Here is a 15,995-nt window from a genome sequence, read left to right on the forward strand (position 1 = left end):
TGGCTTGAGGAGAAACGCGTTTTAGTTTTTTTCCGTGTGAGGACTGACGCTGGTCCTGAAGCTGCTGCTGGCTCAGGCTCCTGGAGCTCAGAAGTCTCGATTCCTTTTGCATCAGATAATACAAAAAAGTGTGTAGGATGTTATAAACACCGAATCCAACAAGTACAAACTGGCTTTAATTGTGCATAGGAAATCATGCCATATCTGAATAGGCAAATATTAAAAAAATTGATACATATGGAAAATATAGTTAAATATAATTAAAATGGTATAATATAAAGGGACATTCACATATTTTTCTATGTGAACCATATTTGTTTGGAATTATTAGTTAATTATATATAATGTGACTTTATTGTTATCAGTTATAAACAGTGTTTTATACTACAGTTTATGTTTAGTTCATGTCTAGTGCATGTGTGTTTTCTCTTTTGTAACTGTTCTTTGTTAGCCTATCTATTATATTATATTATATTATATTATATTATATTATATTATATTATATTATATTATATTATATTATATTATATTATATTATATTGATCACACTCTAAAAAATGTTGGGTTAAAAACAACCCGAGTTGGGTTGAAAATGGACAAACTGGGATGTTGTTATTTTAACCCGGCTAATGGGCTGTTTTAACCCAGCGAATGGGCTGTTTTAACCCAGCGAATGGGCTGTTTTAACCCAGCGAATGGGCTGTTTTAACCCAGCGAATGGGTTGTTTTAACCCAGCGAATGGGATGTTTTAACCCAGCGAATGGGTTGTTTTAACCCAGCGAATGGGATGTTTTAACCCAGCGAATGGGCTGTTTTAACCCAGCGAATGGGTTGTTTTAACCCAGCGAATGGGATGTTTTAACCCAGCGAATGGGATGTTTTAACCCAGCGAATGGGCTGTTTTAACCCAGCGAATGGGATGTTTTAACCCAGCGAATGGGTTGTTTTAACTCAGCGATTGGGTTGTTTTAACTCAGCAAATGGGTTGTTTTAACCCAGCGAATGGGTTGTTTTAACTCAGCGATTGGGTTGTTTTAACCCAGAGAATGGGATGTTTTAACCCAGCGAATGGGTTGTTTTAACTCAGCGATTGGGTTGTTTTAACCCATCGAATGGGATGTTTTAACTCAGCGATTGGGTTGTTTTAACCCAGAGAATGGGATGTTTTAACCCAGCGAATGGGTTGTTTTAACTCAGCGATTGGGTTGTTTTAACCCATCGAATGGGATGTTTTAACCCAGCGAATGGGTTGTTTTAACCCAGCGAATGGGATGTTTTAACCCAGCGAATGGGTTGTTTTAACCCAGCGAATGGGTTGTTTTAACCCAGCGAATGGGTTGTTTTAACCCAGCGAATGAGTTGTTTTAACTCAGCGATTGGGTTGTTTTAACTCAGCAAATGGGTTGTTTTAACCCAGCGAATGGGATGTTTTAACCCAGCGAATGGGTTGTTTTAACCCAGCGAATGGGTTGTTTTAACCCAGCGAATGGACTGTTTTAACCCAGCGAATGGGTTGTTTTAACTCAGCGATTGGGTTGTTTTAACTCAGCAATTGGGTTGTTTTAACTCAGCGAATGGGTTGTTTTAACTCAGCGACTGGGTTGTTTTAACCCAGCGAATGGGATGTTTTAACCCAGCGAATGGGTTGTTTTAACCCAGCGAATGGGATGTTTTAACCCAGCGAATGGGTTGTTTTAACTCAGCGATTGGGTTGTTTTAACCCAGTGAATGGGATGTTTTAACCCAGCGAATGGGTTGTTTTAACCCAGCGAATGGGTTGTTTTAACCCAGCGAATGGGATGTTTTAACCCAGCGAATGGGTTGTTTTAACTCAGCGATTGGGTTGTTTTAACCCAGTGAATGGGATGTTTTAACCCAGCGAATGGGATGTTTTAACCCAGTGGATGACAACCCAAAATTGTTGGAATGTTGGAAATTAAAAATCAGATACATAATTATACAGGCAACAATAATAATCAAAAGGTGAACATTTATTAATAAGCAATTTAATAAATGTTTCTCATTTAATTATTATTCATTAAAGTTATTAATAAATGTTCATTTCAAACATATTTTGGTTCATTTTAATTAAGCAATACAGTAATTTTTAAACAACAGTTGAGTTAAATAAAACTACCCAGCAGGTTGGGCAAACATTTAACCCAACTGCTGGGTTAAAACAACCCAATACCTGGGTTTGTCAATTCCAACCCAACTTGGGGTGTTTTTAACCCAACATTAGAGTGCACAGTTGTCAGTGATCCCCAATTGTACTTTTTCCTAACCACATTAATTTAAAAACTCATAATATGGTAATAAATAAATAAATAAATAAAAGTATTTTGACAAGGAAATGGATGGAAACAAATATCTTATGGCATAAGTAATGATAAAATCATTTTTGACGATCTGTACTTTTGGGTAAAATATTCATAATACATGAATAGGCGCATGCTCAGCCCATTGCACACAGAAATAAACACATATTAATGGCTGTGATTGGTTGGTAGTACAATTAACATCATATGATTTAATGAGCTGTAAAGCATATCAAAATGCTCGTAACATCATCACAGTGTTTTTATGGTAAAGTTCTGGCACGCGCACACAAATGATGCGTCGTCGTAAAACAGCAGCAGTAAATGTTCATGCACACTACAGAGTCCACCTTCATTCGACAGCTTCTCATTCATGAGATCTGGACACGTTTCACGGCAAACGAGCACTTACATTCTCACACTGGCGTCCAGTGCAGCATCATGGAGGGACGCAGAGCTTCAGTCCTGAAGAATATCTTCACTTTTCATTCAGCATCCTCTAGAAGAAGCGATCAATGTGATCTGATCAATTAAAGCCGGTCTGGATGCAGCGTCAATTCCCATATGAAATTTACCAGTCCTTTCCTTCCTCATTTCCGGGCTTTGACTTTCTCTTTACACACACACACACACACACACACACACACACACACACACGCGCGCGCGCGCGCGCACTGAGTGGACGGGAGATCCGGCGGGTGACAACAGAGCAGATGATGATGGTGATGGTGGTGATGTCCCTGCCTCTATCATGAGCACATTTGAGCCATAGGAGGAAACAGATGGCGATTCCGCTCCACCATCCAGGATTATACAGCAAACAAATCCATAAAGCCCTTCTGCCTCATCATGCACCCTCTCGCGCGCGCGCTCTCACACACACACACACACACACATTTTATTGTTTACATAGAGTGAACTATGCAAAAGTGGACATTTGTGACTGAACATTGATGATCTGATTAATTTATCTTACACTCTAAAAAATGCTGGGTTAAAAACAACCCAAGTTGGGTTGAAAATGGACAAACCCAGCGGTTGGGTTAAATGTTTGCCCAACCTGCTGGGTAGTTTTATTTAAACCCACTATTGTTTAAAAATTGCTATATGGCTAGCTTAAAATGAACCCAAAATAGTTGGGAAATTAAAACCAGATGCAATTAGAGGTAACAATAATAGACAAAAGGTGAATGTTTATTAATAAGCTTTAATAGTTTATTAATATAAATTTAATAGTTTATTAATATAAATGTATTAATAAGCAATTTAAGAAATGTTTATTATTTAATAATTATTCATTGGACATTAATAAATGTTAATTTCCAACATACTTTGGGTTAATTTTAATTAAGCAATACAGTAATTATTAAACAATAGTTGAGTTAAATAAAACTACCCAGCAGGTTGGGCAAACATTTAACCCAACCGCTGGGTTAAAACAACCCAATCGCTAGGTTTGTCCATTTTCAAACCAACTTGGGTTGTTTTTAACCCAGCATTTTTTAGAGTGTAATACTATCAGTCTTTTTTGTTTGTTTGTTTGTCTGTCTGTCTGTTTGTTTGTTAGAGAGGGTGTAACCCAAATATAGGCTAAATTATTAATTAGGCTATTAGTCCTCAAATTTTATTATATTGAGTGTAGATATAACAGTACTCTGGGACATTTCATGTATCGGACATTTTATTTGCTCTGTTCGTGGTGTATGTACTGTTAGTGGTTCAGGGAGAAAGTGCAGTTTCTCTCGCTCCTCAGCGGGTTTCTCTCACTAACAGGGAGCAGCAAAAGGAAAACTCAGACCAGAGCTGAAGCCCATTGATTACGGCTTTGATGAGGTTTGATAAGGTGCTCTGTCCCAAATGGCATGGCACCTTAAACACTCGCGGTCTTCCTACGAGTCTGCACTTTCGTGACGTAATGCCACTTTGACTGTCGGGAAGATGTCTGCTGCGGAGCTCGCACCAGTGGTCTCGTGGACTTAAAGGTGCCCAAGAATGCTTTTTCACAAGATGTAATATAAGTCTAAGGTGTCTCCTGAATGTGTCTGTGAAGTTTCAGCTCAAAATACCCCATAGATTTTTTTTTATTAATTTTTTTAACTGCCTATTTTGGGGCATCATTAACTATACACTGATTTTGGCAGCGCGCCGCCCCTTTAATTCGCCTGCTCCCTGCCACACGAGCTCTTGACTATATTACAGTGCATTTAAAAAGTTCACACAGCTAATATAACCCTCAAATGGATCTTTACAAGATGTTTGTATGCATGCTTCGAATTATGTGAGTAAAGTATTTATTTTGATGTTTACGTTTGATTCTGTATGAGTTTGAGGCTGTGCTCTGTGGCTAACGGCTAATGCTACACTGTTGGAGAGATTTATAAAGAATGAAGTTGTGTTTATGAATTATACAGACTGCAAGTGTTTAATAATGAAAATAGCGACGGCTCTTGTCTCCGTGAATACAGTAATAAACGACGGTAACTTTAACCACATTTAACAGTACATTAGCAACATGCTAACGAAACATTTAGAAAGACAATTTACAAATATCACTAAAAATATCATGATATCATGGATCATGTCAGTTATTATTGCTCCATCTGCCATTTTTCGCTGTTGTTCTTGCTGACTTACCTTGTCTGTGCACAGATCCAGACGTTAATACTGCCTTTCCTTGTCTAATGCCTTGAACATGAGCTGGCATATGCAAATATTGGGGTCGTACATATTAATGATCCCGACTGTTACGTAACAGTCGGTGTTATTTTGAGATCCGCGTGTTTTCCGGAAGTCTTTCAAAACAAATGAGATTTATATAAGAAGGAGAATGGAACCCTAAACCCTCTCGGTATTCCTCTGAATCCGCACTTTCGTGACGTAATGCCACTTTGACCACCGGGTAAAATCTTCTGCGTAGCTTGCGAATTTGCGGGCTCAGCTGAAGTGCGCATCAAGTGCGCATAGCGGCCGCAAAGGGGGCGCTCACGAGCACCCTTCTGAAACCTAAAATGATGAATGGGACACCCTACGGTCTCGTGTACTTAACAGACATGCGCACGCAGCAGCCATTGTAGGTCCACAAGACCGAAAGTGTCATGAAGTGTGCCATTTGGGACAGGGCCTATGGCTGCGTTCCACTCCACTTTTTAGACATGCACACACAAACTTCCCTAAATACTTCCCCTCAGGGGAATCCTCAACGTAATTTTGAAGTGCGTTCCACTTCGAGGGAAGTTTATATGGACAGACCCTCGTCCCTTCGATTTTGACTGAGGGAGCGAGTCTACTCTTATGTACACTTCAAGCAGCTCCTATATCCCGCAGTTCAACTCGATTGTGACACAGCAGATCGCGCTTAACTGAAGTGTATTAATTATTTTGAGAATTAATCGCATAATGGTGTATAACATATTAATCATGTTAAGATTTAGTTGCATAATACTTGTAGCTAGCTTATGTTCACAGTCAAAGTTTATACTTTTGATATATTTTCTCCAACAGCTCATACATACCTATAGGATTTTTCCAACAATATATATACAATATATTCCGACAAAATACAACATATTTCTCCCACTTTCGCTGGACAATATTGTCCCCCCTACAAAAATGTACCATGGTAACCATAATTTCTGTCAAGAGCAGTATTTTTCATTATCTTTTATTTGAGCATATATACACAGCAAAATCTCCAGAGTTAAATCAACTCTGCTCAGAGTACACATGCTTCATCTCTAAATAGTGTTAAAATAACACTAAAGCAGATTTAAAGTTAATGAGATAATTAAACAATTAATTAAATATTAGTTGTACATTAGTGATGAACGCCTGCTGTTAACAAGCAGAATCACTGAAGAAAAGAGAAACACAAGAACTACAACTGACTTTAGCCACAGCCTTATTAATTGCTTAATTATCTCATTAACTTTAACTCTGCTTCAGTGTTACTTTAACACTATTTAGAGAGGGACCATATGTGCTCTGAGCAGATTTAACTCTGGGGATTTTACTGTGCCCGTTTCCATTGCAGGTGCTATCAATATTTTTTACTGATATCTTGTGATATCTATTAATTCTCTGCCTAAATAGAGGCTTAAATAAATCCATAAACAAAGTGACACTGGTCATCTGCATTAATGCATTGTGGATGGATAATATTGTAATAACATGAAGCACAAGTGAATCTCATTCTGCTGTCAAAGTCCATCACCAGGAGGGGAAAAACTCATTAGTCTTGTACTGTAAACCTTTTAAAGAGATGAAAGAGTTTGCATTGAGACCTTATACACAGGCTGCTTCTGTTTTGGCCAAATTAACAGTGAATATAGACTCCTAAATATAGACTCCATCTGTGCTTCTTAGCAAGACATCCTCAGTGGAGCTTCTGCTGTTTATTTCCTTTTAAGCGTTGGATTAGTATCTGATGTTATGTGAAAAGCTTCCTAAGTACTAACCTAAAAGTGGTAGACAGAAACGGCGTACTGCAGCACTGGGGAATTGACCTTAGCTGAAAGGTCAGCTGTCTGTCTTTACAAAATATGAATTCTTGACATCTCCATTTGATGTATTCCAGAATGAGGGACAGTAAACGTCTGGTTTCTGGATGGATGATTGAACATGAAATCCTGTTTAATTAATCATGAAGGGAAGGACTGGCAGCACATGCAACAGATGCTCACACATGTATGATGGACGGCACACATATGCATTATGTCATGTGAGTGTTTGCAGACGGGACCACATGCATTGCACTGTGAGTGTGTGACAAAGAACTCTTTCATACCGCTGGATACTAATGGGTTATCCATGGAATCTCACGGTGTGTCACATTTTTGGGTTATATATACACCAAATTAGTAAATGAGATAGATGGCTGTCAAGTCATATCAGTGAGAATGTAACAGATTTAAAGGGGTCCTGACATGAGAAATCAAATTTGCTTTAATCTTTTGACACATAGGAGGTCTTTGTACCATTAAAACATCCTGTAAGTTTCATATCTTATAACATCCTCCTGATTATAAACAAAGCATTTATTTAATCAAGCTCCGAAAACGTTTTGTTTTGATTTTGTGGGATCTGTGTTGTCTCACTGGCAAATATATTTGCATATGCCCACCTCCAGAGCAAGACATCAACGAATAGTTTAACATCATCGCACAATAGGCCCCGCCCACACTCACCATAGGCCACGCCCACTTGCATTCAATTGCTTAATGGCTGACATAACAGCTGTCATTTGTCTACACTGGATGTGAGCGTCACGTCAAAAGCAAAAAGAAGTCATTATAATGACTGATGCTGTCTACACTGATACAGCATACAGATGTGTGTTCAGTTTCTGACATCTGCCGACAAATGAAAGACTGAAAGAACGATTGCTTTGACACGTCCAGTTTGACTCCATATTACATGCTTTGGTCTTACTATCTTCCAAACGCACAATATACAGGAGAGAGAGAAAGTCTAAGTAATAAGCATGATTCTAGCTGCAGGACCAACTCTTTGGATCATTTTGTTGGTGCTCATGTTGCGCATTGCATCAATGTTCCAGCTGGCTGTGTGTAGTGTGATAAACTAGCACCTTCTGTATAATCAGTAAAACCTAGTTAACAGAACAAGCCAATGCTGACAACCCTGCTTTTTGTGAGCGATGAGTTAGTGCCAAAGTGGAATTAATACAGTAGAAAAGACTGGCATTGGCATACAGTGTGATGACTAAGAGGTGCAGATGGCAGCTTTAACTCAGTGACCTTGAAACCTTGCCATACTTGTGTTTAAGCATGTATGATTACTGGAAGAAAACTGGAGAAAGGATGGTAATCAGTCATAGAATGTAGTCAAATGTTTTTTTGTTTTTCTTCTTCTTTTTTTTCAGTTTGCAGTGCTGAAAACTATGGAAGCTTGTTTCCGCCACAGAATAAAAAAATAAAAGAAACTGTGACTTTTTTCTCACAATTCTGACTCTATAACTCACAATTGTAAGTTTATTTCTCGCAATTCTGACTTAATAATTAAGTAGCAGGAAATTGCTAGTCATCCAATTTTTTATATTAGCTATGCATTCCGTTAATTTTGTGAAGAAATATAGAGCTGAGTATAATCAGCGTAACAGTGAAAACTAATGCCATGTTTCCCAATGATATCTCCCAAGGGCAGCATGTACTGAGTGAAAAGCAACAGTCCTAGTACTAAGCCTTGCGGTACTCCATACTGAACTTGTGATTGATATGACATCTCTTCGTTTACTACTACAAACTGATAACAGTCAGATAAGTATGACTTTATAAATTGCAATATTGCAATTCTGACTTTATAACTCACAATTCTGACACTAATCTCGCAATTCTGACTTTTTAACTCGCAATTCCGACTTTATATCTCGCAATTCCGACTTTATAACACGCAATTCCGACTTTATATCACGCAATTCTGACTTTATATCTCGCAATTCCGACTTTATATCTCACAATTCCGACTTTATATCTCTCAATTCCGACTTTATATCTCTCAATTCCGACTTTATATCTCGCAATTCCGACTTTATATCTCACAATTCCGACTTTATATCTCGCAATTCTGACTTTATATCTCGCAATTCTGACTTTATATCTCGCAATTCTGACTTTATAACTCGCAATTCTGGCTTTATATCTCACAATTCTGACTTTATATCTCGCAATTCTGGCTTTATATCTCGCAATTCTGACTTTATATCTCGCAATTCCGACTTTATATCTTGCAATTCTGACTTTATATCTCACAATTCCGACCTATATCTCTCAATTCCGACTTTATATCTCGCAATTCTGACTTTATATCTCGCAATTCCGACTTTATAACACGCAATTCCGACTTTATATCTCGCAATTCCGATTTTATATCTCGCAATTCCGACTTTATATCTCGCAATTCCGACTTTATATCTCGCAATTCCGACTTCATATCACGCAATTCCGACTTTATATCACGCAATTCCGACTTTATATCTCGCAATTCCGACTTTATATCTCGCAATTCCGACTTCATATCACGCAATTCCGACTTTATATCACGCATTTCCGACTTTATATCTCGCAATTCCGACTTTATATCACGCAATTCCGACTTTATATCTCGCAATTCCGACTTTATATCTCGCAATTCCGACTTTATAACACGCAATTCCGACTTTATATCTCGCAATTCCGACTTTATATCTCGCAATTCCGACTTTATATCTCGCAATTCCGACTTCATATCTCGCAATTCCGACTTTATATCTCGCAATTCTGACTTTATATCTCGCAATTCTGACTTTATATCTCGCAATTCTTACTTTATATCTCGCAATTCTGACTTTATGTCTCGCAATTCTGACTATATCTCGCAATTCTGACTTTATATCTCGCAATTCTGACTTTATAACTCGCAATTCTGACTTTATATCTCGCAATTCCGACTTTATATCTCGCAATTCCGACTTTATATCTCGCAATTCCGACTTTATATCTCGCAATTCCGACTTTATATCTCGCAATTCTGACTTTATATCTCGTAATTCCGACTTTATATCTCGCAATTCTGACTTTATATCTCGCAATTCCGACTTTATATCTCGCAATTCTGACTTTATATCTCGCAATTCTGACTTTATATCTCGTAATTCCGACTTTATATCTCGCAATTCTGACTTTATATCTCGCAATTCCGACTTTATATCTCGCAATTCCGACTTTATATCTCGCAATTCTGACTTTATATCTCGCAATTCTGACTTTATATCTCGCAATTCCGACTTTATATCTCGCAATTCCGACTTTATATCTCGCAATTCCGACTTTATATCTCGCAACTCCGACTTTATATCTCGCAATTCCGACTTTATATCTCGCAATTCCGACTTTATATCTCGCAATTCCGACTTTATATCTCGCAATTCCGACTTTATATCTCGCAATTCCGACTTTATAACACGCAATTCCGACTTTATATCTCGCAATTCCAACTTTATATCTCGCAATTCCGACTTTATATCTCGCAATTCCGACTTTATATCTCGCAATTCCGACTTTATATCTCGCAATTCTGACTTTATATCTCGCAATTCTGACTTTATATCTCGCAATTCTGACTTTATATCTCGCATTTCTGACTTTATATCTCGCAATTCTGACTTTATATCTCGCATTTCTGACTTTATATCTCGCAATTCTGACTTTATATCTTACCTTATATCTTGCAATTGCAAATTTATATCACACAATTCAGAAATTAAAATCTGCCATTTTGCTATATTATCACCAAATATTGGATTAAATAGTTTTGTTTACTTGATTTCTTTCAGTTAGTACAGTCATCCAATGGAGTGAGTGTGGGGGAGGGGCTATCCATTTGACTGACCAATGGCAGGCATGGGGAATGTTCAGGAAAACTGTTTGAAAGCAAACATTTTGCAGTTCTTTGTAAAAAAACAAAACCTTTCATTTATTTTCACTTACCTTTTATCTTTAAATGTAAATATACTGAGAAAAGAAAATTCAAACAGAGAAGTCTCAGCCACGCAGGTCCATGATGATTTCTCAGTTATGTGGTTTTTAATAACACTGCTATTTATGGCTTCCATTAATATACCCCTATCTACTCTGCCTCCTGAAGCTGGAGTGTTTTTTTTCCCATCTGCATCCATAATATGCCACATAAATCACAATCTCCCATTAGTGATGCTGTCATGAGGATTAGATGTTACTGAGAGATTTCTCAAAATGTCTTCTTTCCAGTTCCACAGAAGAAAGAAAGTCAGACAGGTTTGTAACAACATGAGGATGAGTAAATGGGAATGTTTTTTGGGTGAACTGTGCCTTTGTAGGGCAGGAACAGCACATCATTATATAGATTGGTTGCTTTGCTCCAATACTCTTAAAGGGCGCTGCCATTAATTCCAGCACAGCTCTTGAACGGCACACGTTCATTTGCAAAACATCAGGGGGCTGAATTTAGTTTGATTAATGAATCCTGTTGCTATTAATGGTGATCAAGGCCTCAAGAACATCATCAGTATCAATTTCTTTTGGGAATGAACGCGTCACAATATTCCTCATATAAATAATTAATGAGCAGAATAAAGGGGCGGGGCCTGGTTGAGTTAGTAATGTGTTGAAACTGGCGCTTATGGTAAGGGGTGGGACATTTCCCAAACACCAATCACAACACACCGCTCCAGCCGACCAATCAGAGCACATTGTGCTTTTCAGAAGGAGGGGCTTCATAGAGACAGGAACTAAACAGAGTGTTACTGACAGACTGGGAAGAGAGGAGCTGCAACAATGTAAAATATGTGGGGAAAATAATCAACAAACATTCAAGCAGGAAAACCTGTTCTAGTGGTTCATGTCTGTACAATAAGCATGGTGACATATATTAAAGATTAATAATAGGGGTTAGGGGTTTGTTCAAATCCTCCTTATAGCTCAGTGTGCAGTAGAAATCCACAAGGAAATGGCATATGTCATGAAAGTGCCATTTACACACAGTGTGCATGTCAAAGCTGATAGCAGAGATTATCTGTGTAAACAGGGTGGCCTTTAGGATGAAAGAATCAGCAGAGAAATGTAATAGCTCCTGCAGGAGAGGATTATGGGACAACAGCCAGACAGTGAACAAAAGCCATTAATCAAGAAGCAGCATTCAGCATATGATCAAATCAGTGGCGCAGCTCCAAGTGCCCCGAAAATGGCTTCATTTGGGCTCGAGTCCAAACAGAAAGTCAACAGTTGTGATTCTGAGGGATCTGATGCACTGCGCTGGCAGATGGCATTTTGATAATGTATATTTTTGTCTAAAACTGGGGTTTCAAAGTTTTTGATGCCACGGACTTGCAGATATGATGATTCCCTTTTCCTAAAATATAAAGCAGTTTTATTTTCTCAGGTGTGTCAAAAATAAATCTGAACTAAATATTTATTTTTTACTTTACTTTTTTGCTTTATATAAAAACTCTAAGATGGATTCAGGTTGTTAGATATATAAGCCTAAAGTGTTAAAATTGTGCTTTCTGATCAGACTTAAAGTGGAATTAACAGTTGATATTAATTTTCTTATTATTCATATTTTTTTTATTTTAATTAATTAAAAATATAAATGTATTTATATATATAATGTATGTATGTATATATACTGTATATACAAACCCGATTCCAAAAAAGTTGGGACACTGTACAAATTGTGAATAAAAACAGAATGCAATGATGTGGAAGTTTCAAATTTCAATATTTTATTCAGAATACAACATAGATTACATATCAAATGTTTAAATGTATTATTTTAAGGGAAAAATAAGTTGATTTTAAATTTCATGGCATCAACACATCTCAAAAAAGTTGGGATAAGGCCATGTTTATCACTGTGTGGCATCCCCTCTTCTTTTTATAACAGTCTGCAAACGTCTGGGGACTGAGGAGACAAGTTGCTCAAGTTTAGGAATAGGAATGTTGTCCCATTCTTGTCTAATACAGGCTTCTGGTTGCTCAACTGTCTTAGGTCTTCTTTGTCGCATCTTCCTCTTTATGATGCACCAAATGTTTTCTATGGGTGAAAGATCTGGAGTGCAGGCTGGCCATTTCAGTACCCGGATCCTTCTTCTACGCAGCCATGATGTTGTAATTGATGCAGTATGTGGTCTGGCATTGTCATGTTGGAAAGTGCAAGGTCTTCCCTGAAAGAGACGACGTCTGGATGGGAGCATATGCTGTTCTAGAAGTTGGATATACCTTTCAGCATTGATGGTGCCTTTCCAGATGTGTAAGCTGCCCATGCCACACGCATTCATGCAACCCCATACCATCAGAGATGCAGCTTCTGAACTGAGCGCTGATAACAACTTGGGTTGTCCTTGTCCTCTTTAGTCCGGAATTGGTGATCCTCTGCCCATCTTGTCTTCTGAGAGACACTGCCACTCTGAGAGGCTCTTTTTATACCCAATCATGTTGCCAATTGACCTAATAAGTTGCAAATTGGTCCTCCAGCTGTTCCTCATATGTACATTTAACTTTTCCAGCCTCTTATTGCTACCTGTCCCAACTTTTTTGGAATGTGTAGCTGTCATGAAATCCAAAATGAGCCAATATTTGGCATGACATTTCAAAATGTCTCACTTTCAACATTTGATATGTTATCTATATTCTATTGTGAATAAAATATAAGTTTATGAGATTTGTAAATTATTGCATTCCTTTTTTATTCACAATTTGTACAGTGTCCCAACTTTTTTGGAATCGGGTTTGTATACACACACATTTATTTACATTTTCCATAATATAATAATAGTGATGCTTTAAACTCCATTAATTATACAGCCACTACCCATAAACAGTGATTTCAGTAAGTGTACACAAAATTAAAATTACATGCAATTTAATTTAAACTTGTCTGATGGCAGATTCATACATTTCTCATTACATGCTGGCTGAAACTAAAGCATGTTAAAATCCAGATGTGCGATCCTGCTCTTGATCTTGTCTTCGTTTAATTAACGGGGTATAAAAAGGCGAAGAGTCGCGGTGGGGAAACATGGAGATTCACATTATCATAACTGAGTTTTGGAGACTTAATGTATTCTGTTTAACTCAATGCACTTTGTTAAGTATAATTCAAAGAGTGGGCTGTTAATTAGACTGAATTTGATTAAACTGGCGGTTTCAGAGATTATGTAAACAAGGCCCAGGACATCTCCCAAAATACAGCTGAATTATACATCCAAATATCTCTTATGAAGTCAATCTCTGTGGATGAGAAAATGTCAGTTCACATACAACAACTTGAATTTCAGTGTGGAATCACATAGAAGACTTAGAATATAGCATATAGGGTGATATCTGGCATTTGTGTATAAATATATAACATCAATATGAGGCTATATGTATTTTAGCAAATGGTCAGCCTGTGTTAAGTGCAAGTGCTCAATCTGCATGCTTAGACAATGCATATTCAGAAGAAGTAAAGGTCATTATTTAAGTCAAGAACCAGACATACACCACATACTGTATCCTGAAGAAATGAAACATGCAGGTAATTGCTTTCTAAATTCATTTCCAATATCTAATCTCACAACGGCACTTCAGAGAAACAGTGATGAGAAACGGCTCTTCAAACATCCAATTATTGGCTTTTACAGATAGTGGCAAAACTCTGATTCTGATCTGTATTCAAATTCCCAGACAGAAGGAATAATAACTACACCTTTCAGATGTAATATGTAATGGAAAAAAAAAAAAAAAAAAAAAACATAATGCAAATTTAAATCTGAAAGAGTATGTTTGCACACACAAGGAATTTGTTTTGGTGACAGAATAATTTGTCTGGTTATTTTCAGGTGCAAAGTCTTGAATATTTATTATTTTTTACATCATAACATTCCTTTGTTTTTAAATGTAAAATATTTTTCCAGGTTTTAAATTGGATTTAAAAATCCCAGATTTTCAGTGTGGTGTCAGATTTCGGATGCCTCTGCATATATGATATGATGCTGCAGTAACTCACGAAACCCATCCATCATATTACAAATGCATGTAAAAATGAAATCTCAAAATGCATTAAATATTAACCGTCTGAGCCTCAAAAAGCATATGCAGCTTAAAAGCCGATGAGATTTGAAAGGTAACAGTGTCCCCTGCTGGAGGAATCTGTGTCTGTGTTCCTTTGGCTTGACACTGGAATCATCCAGTACTACAGTGAAGTTTCTCTGAAGAGCTTTCAGTGCTTACATTTCTACAAAAATATCAGGTGCCTGAGAAATCATTCTTCAACCCCAAAAAAGCTCGGTGACTGACCTTTAAATCACAAAAGCACCTAAAATCAATTCCATATTCTGTTCGTCAGCAGCTTTTTCAACAAACTCCTGCGTTTGGAGAGAAAAGCAAACAGAGGAGAGATGCATCACTGTCAGCAGCAGCTGGACGCGAGCGGGCGCGAGCTATTTCTGGCTTCCAGCTGACAGCTAACATGGCAAATAAACTTCTATAAAGCGTCTATCACACCCACTCAAGGCACTATGACATTTATAGCTTATAAATATAGTCTATTGCATTTATTGTTATTGCTTCCTTCCTTTGAAAAGCCTGTCAGCTTTAATTCAATACATTAAACAATTGCTCCAAAGCTAAAACTCTCACAACTTTCATGAAGTTTTTTTTTGTAAATGTTAAGATAAAATGTTCTTAAAATAATAGTTATAGAACATGTTTATAACATTAATAATATCTGATATCATTATGTTGAGAGAAATGTTCTTAGAACAACGTCTTTATAACGTTTTTATCTGAACATTCTCTGAACATTTTTATGATGTTATTTGTATCTGTATAACCGTCTTGGAATGGTACAAATAAACATTGAAAGAATGTTTTATTGTGAGTAAAAAAAAAAAAAAAAAAATCAAGTTAAGAGAACGTTGTAGTAACATTATTGTAACTTTTTAAATAAAATTCTATTCAAAAGAAGAAAACTATTCTATTCACAGGAATACCCGAGGATCTGATGTGTCTGTTGATCGAATGAAATGTCATTGACTGGGCAATAGCGAAAATCAAAACAGGTTTGGTTGCTATGGAAGACCCTTTCTGTCTCAGAGTTAAAAAAAGAGGGGCTTGGAGCTAAGGTTTAAAATAACACAAATATGATGCAATTACGAGAAACAATGT

This window comes from Chanodichthys erythropterus, chromosome 23 (assembly GCF_024489055.1).
Source record: "Chanodichthys erythropterus isolate Z2021 chromosome 23, ASM2448905v1, whole genome shotgun sequence".
Classification (NCBI taxonomy): Eukaryota; Metazoa; Chordata; class Actinopteri; order Cypriniformes; family Xenocyprididae; genus Chanodichthys; species Chanodichthys erythropterus.